We start from the raw sequence: 6,000 nt of genomic DNA on the forward strand, positions 1-6,000 counted from the left end.
TCCTTGTCTTAGAGGTGGCTCCAGCCAGTCTCCCTTTCCTTCCTCCTTCCTCAATTCTCCTCTCTCCTTGTCCCGCCTGCTCACTGGCCAATCAGTGCTTTATTTATATAGAGCAATATCCACAGCACTTCCCTTTTATTTCCTTTTTCAAAAAGGAAGGTTTTAACTTCAACATAGTAATATTACATATAACAAAATAATTATCGAGTAAGAATTATAGTTACAATATAAAAGAAGATATCTATCTTATATTTGTGAGTTTAAGGTTTTATATCTAACTTATCTTTTATCATAACTAAGGAAAATTGTAAGTATCTAGTCTTTAACCACATCAAAGACCTCAGAAGGATATAATACTACCTGAGAAACGGGAGAAGGATGCAAGCAACTTTCAGGAGTCTTGTAGGGTAGACAGAGACAGCTGACAGCCTGGACAGTCATTCAAAGTTCTCTTGTAAAGTTGGGGCATCAGTCTTCAGCCCACAGGCCTAGAGTCTCTCATTCACTTTTTTTTGTGTCCTGTAGAATGTCTTGCAGTTTTCTCTGTAAATCAGGAACCTGAAGGACCATTTGTCAAGCAAAGTTCAGTGGTTACTTTTCTATGGGTCCTGTATGTCAAGTTGATCAAGAAGTCCAGGCAAGAACAGTTTTTTGTCCAAATGGCTATTTTTGTCAAGGTGAAGATAAACTGCATATGGAGTGTCTTTGAAGCTCATACTCTTCTCTGAAGTAAATTGGTGCAAATAAGGAAAGAACTGAAAATCAAAGAAGGAGCTGAAAATTTGAGGAAAGTCACAACAGATAAAAAAAATTGGCTTATGTAGACAACATTTTGAAAAAGTCAAATAAAAAATTAGAAGAATTACATCACAAGCTACAAGAATTAAATGCGCACATCATTGTATCCAATCCAGAGGATGCTGCAGATTGTCCAGGGACTCCAGATACTCCAAATAGTGACTCTCTTAGTTCTACTAGCAACAATAGATTGATGGCCTTACAGAAACAACTGGATATAGAACTTAAAGTAAAACAAGGTGTAAAGTACATGATACAGATGTACTCAAATGGCTCTTCAAAGGATCAGAAACTCCATGGTACAGCTCAGCAACTGCTCCAGGATAGCAAGACAAAAATAGAAGTCATCCGAATGCAGATTCTTCAGGCTGTCCAGACCAATGAGCTGGCTTTTGATAATGCAAAACCTGTGATTAGTCCTCTTGAGTTTCGGATGGAAGAATTAAGGCATCATTTTAGGATAGAGTTTGCAGTAGCAGAAGGTGCAAAGAATGTCATGAAATTACTTGGCTCAGGAAAAGTAACAGACAGAAAAGCACTTTCAGAAGCTCAAGTGAGATTTAATGAATCAAGTCAGAAGTTGGACTTTTTAAATTTTCATTAGAGCAAAGGTTAAATGAACTTCCCAAGAATCATCTCAAAAGCAGTGTTGTCATTGAGGAGCTCTCACTTGTTGCATCACCAACCCTAAGTCCGAGGCAGAGCATGATATCCACGCAGAACCAGTACAGCACACTGTCCAAACCAGCAGCGCTAACCGGTACTTTGGAAGTCCGTCTTATGGGGACACAAAGAAAATTTTAGGATTATGGAGTAGTCCATGAGGGTGTATCATCTGAGCCAGTTGCCTGAAACCGTTCTGGATGTTGGATCATCTGGGCCATGGTGTCATTGGAGACCTTTCAGGGGGTCTTGGCTGGTCAAACCTGATGTATCTTAATCTGGAACAAATCCATAGCCTCTGGCTTTCTGTAGAAACAAAAGCAGAACCTCTTTTCCAAAGTAACATATCCTTATATCCAAATTTTGAAGTCAAGGTACCTTTAAAATTTACATTTTGGCATAACTGAACAGCTTTTACAATCAAATGTTTTTCTTCAGTTACGAATATCAAAGACAACATAATCCAGATTCTCTGTGTGATGGCCATCTTTATGTGTTTCTTTAAAGACTTTACTTTTAAAAACTATTTGTTTATATAACTGTATATATTCCTTTTTATCTCTTTTTGAAGTCTATGTACATTTTTACATACATTGGAAATTATTTCATCTGAATCAGTCTTATTGTGAACCTATTGCTTTAAACTGCAGCCTTCTAAGCCTGAAACAGAGCTGTGGCTGCTGGCTCTGCCCACTTTAGCTTTCCAACATGGCAGTTCCGCCAGCTCTGGGAGCCATCAAGTCTCAGAAATAGTGGGTCTACGCTTTTATCAAAGCAGCGTGTAGCCCAGAAACCTCTCTCTCTTTTTTTTAAATACTAGTAAAGACTAAATCTACCACACAGCGTAATGTGCTGCTGGCACAGGTCTCATTCCCGCCATACTGCAGGTCAAGCGTACACGCCAGGAACCTGCCAGTAGCTCAAACCTGCGTTTTGGAGAGTCTAGCTGCCCATATGAGACATGAAGCAGGAACCTGGTTTTGGCTCTGTTTAGAATTGGTTATTAAGTATTGTTAGTTTTAAGGTGGAAACTCGAGCCGTTGGGCGCCAAATGTAGATGTAACCAACAGTCTTATTAAATAAGAAACACAGAGCCGATTCAGAGAAGAAAGCCAAGAGGTCAGAACTAAGAGCCTTATCCTTCCTGCTTTAGCCAAGAGAGCTCTCCAAAAGGGGAGCTACTTCCTGTGTGTTTGTCTTTATAAAGACTTTTGGTTCTGCCTTCTCATTGGTTGTAAACCCATGCCTCCACACTGCCTGTCTGTAAAGACTTCCAGGTCTTCTGTGGTTGGGATTGAGATTAAAGGTGTGTGTCTCCACACACAGAGATCTACCTAGCTCTGTCTACCAAGTGCTGGGATTAAAGGTGTGTGCCACCACCACCACGCTCTTGCTATGGCTCTAATAGCTCTGACCCCCGGGCAACTTTATTTATTAACATACAATTAAAATCACATTTCAGTACAAATACATACCACCATATACATGTGTTTGTGACTTAGTTTGAATACAGAATATTCTGTTCTCCTAAATGGATAAGTCTCATCATCATGGGAGTCAGTTATTTCAGGCATAGGCTCCTGGGCAAAGCTGTGCCCTTATTCATTTCCTCTACATTTCCATGGAGTTTCCTTGTCTTTTTGCCTTTCAGCAAAGGAAGGTATGAAATGAAGGTCCTCAATGCATTTTGGTCACTAAAACTTGGACTTCCAGTCTCCAGTCTGTTCTTTGTAGGTAATGTAGTCTCATCATCCTGAGAGAAGATATTTCCTGCAGCATATGGGAATAAACACACACAAAAAATTCATAGTCAATAGTGTATAGAGAGTAAGAGACCTTGAAACACTCAGTCCTTAATGGAATGTGCCATCAAATCTCTCAGGGCTCAGGGAACTCTGCAGAAGAGCAGGTGGAAAGTGTGTATGTAAGAGCCAGAAGGGATGGAAGACACCAAGGAAGCAAGGTTTTCTAAATGCATCAAGGCTGGTGATGTATGAACTCACAGGGACTATAGCAGCATGCTCAGATATTATCTTATATCACCACAAAGTAAACTGAGACCTAATTTTTAGTAATTTCAACATTGTGTTAATGAAAGATATATTCTTTTAAAAACTTAAAAGGTGGTGTTCAGTTTTGACATGAAAATTCCCACTCATATGTATTTAATTTATTTTAGAATTTGAGATGCGGATTGGCTTACACTGAAGAACTTTTCATACTATGATGTTGCATGTGGGATACACACTTATTAGAAAACGTACATCCAATTGGAATTTAATCATTTTTCTGGGCTAACAACCTGTGGCATTATATTAGTTAGTTTTCTCATTCTTGTGACAAAATACCTACAAATTTAATGAAGGAAGGGTCTATTGGGTTCATGGATTGAAGGGTTAGTATGGTCCATCATACCAAGGAAGAGGTAACTGCAAGAGTGAAAGTAGAGGGAATTGCTGCTATTCAGCTGGTTTTCTTCTTTCTCCCTTATTCTTCATTCGGACACTGTAGCCCATGTGATGGTGCCTGCCTCACAGTAACTATGTCCTCCTAGTTAAACCCCTCCACAACACCCTCAGACAAACACCCTGACGTATGTTTCACTATGAGCCTGTCTCAAATGTTGTGTGTTGAAGGTATATCATGGCTCTATTTTCCTATGATATATGTCACAGGTATGAGCATTTGATACCCCATGGTGGGCCCCTTAGCTAAGCAATGATGATTGTCACTTCTGTTTATGAAATTCATGTTCAATTTTTTTTAGATCAAGGAGTACCTGTAAATGATTTCAAAATTAAGTGTTATGTATTTATTTTATTAGTTTCAGCAGATTAAAGGATCATTCATATTTATATTGCACCAGACTTATTTTTGTTTCCTCATTTGGCTTACCCACCCAACTTGTTTAACAGTCATAGAATTAACTAAAGAGAATTTGATAGCAGAACTCTAAAGTATTCAGATTTTTCAATTGAAGATATTTAAGACACATAACATGATTCTGAAGAAGCCTTCAGTTTTGTATTGAACATTGTTGTGAGACCCAATACTCAGCCTTTACTTTGATACTAAGCAATTGTCATGGTATGGCATTTGAAAATGTTGTTTTGTAACATTAAATTCCTATATTTTCATGCATATTTATTTCATATTACATTGCATATACTTAAATATATAGTAAAAAAGAATTTATATTGTATAGGTTTTGTAGTCTACCATTTACAAAGACTATCTCTTTCTTGAATTCGATGTAATTAAAACATAATTATCTAAAATAATGTAAAGTCAAAAATTTTATCTTTCAGTCATATATGGCACAGGTTAAGTGTTTAGAGATGTGATTTTAAAAAGTTAATTTTTGCCTCTGCTGAATGCCCACGCAGAGTTGAAAGTGAAATACAATTCATAAACATATATAAGATTAGGTTGATCACAAGAAATGAGTAGACATTATAGATGCAAAATTATATAACTGTCCTGGAGTTATATTTTGTAATATTTTCATTGAAGAGTATATTAATTAATAATGCTTTCCTTTTTTGTTTGTTTGTGAACAATGAGGCCCAATATATAAAAAATGGGCTATATTGCTCATAATACTTTTTGATAGATGTTATCTCTCTTTATCTTTAGTAAATATCATTTATCTTTGTATTTACATTAAGATATATCTAAATGATTATTACTTAGACTCATTTTTGCTGATTTATAAATCTCTTTTAGTTGTAATTCTATCATTTCAGTAGACTGTCATATAATTAGATTTGAGAACAGTTGTTTGTATAATCAATTTTCATGTTTATATAACGAATATATTATGTTTATTTTTGAGCCATTTGCCACATATAATTAGCAGTAGAAGATTTGACCTATGTCATTTTCCTTTAATCAAAACTCTGGCTCATTTTCATGAGTAAGACTGCCAACCTGTAACAGCAAATCCTCTAGAAAACAGTGATAATTAACTATTCTCAAGAAAGTGCATACTATGGCTATAAATGAGAAACATGCAACATTCTAATATTGTATTTTTGTGTATGAAGTCTGTTTTCATTCAAGGACCAACCTTTTAATCATTTATTTTGCAATTATTGTATAAAAGGCTATTATTTATATATAATAAAATGAAATAATGAGAAATTACATGGAGCATATCTTTATTAAGACCATATACACTTCTCAGAGTAATCTCCTTTACAATGACATTGCTTGTTTGTTTACTTGGTTAGTTTATGGTATTGAACCCAGGGCCTGTTAAGCAAACATTCGAGCACTGAGATACATGCCCTAGTCAAGGAAGAACAGCCTGTGCTGGAGTAAGAGAGAACCTTGACTAGTCATTGTGATCTGCTCTTCTTTTGTTGATTTTTATTACAATAAGAGTCTTCCTCTGTAGTCCCAGACCTTAACTAAGCTGATCAACTGTTTGCAGAGTGGTCTCTATTGTAAAACAATTTGTAAGTAAACATTTAATAAACCCTAAGTCTATCTTACATGATGTGTTGTTAATTTGTATAGCTGTGCAACAATATTCAG

Source organism: Peromyscus californicus, unplaced genomic scaffold, assembly GCF_007827085.1.
Source record: "Peromyscus californicus insignis strain IS unplaced genomic scaffold, ASM782708v3 Scaffold_9__1_contigs__length_137607984, whole genome shotgun sequence".
Classification (NCBI taxonomy): Eukaryota; Metazoa; Chordata; class Mammalia; order Rodentia; family Cricetidae; genus Peromyscus; species Peromyscus californicus.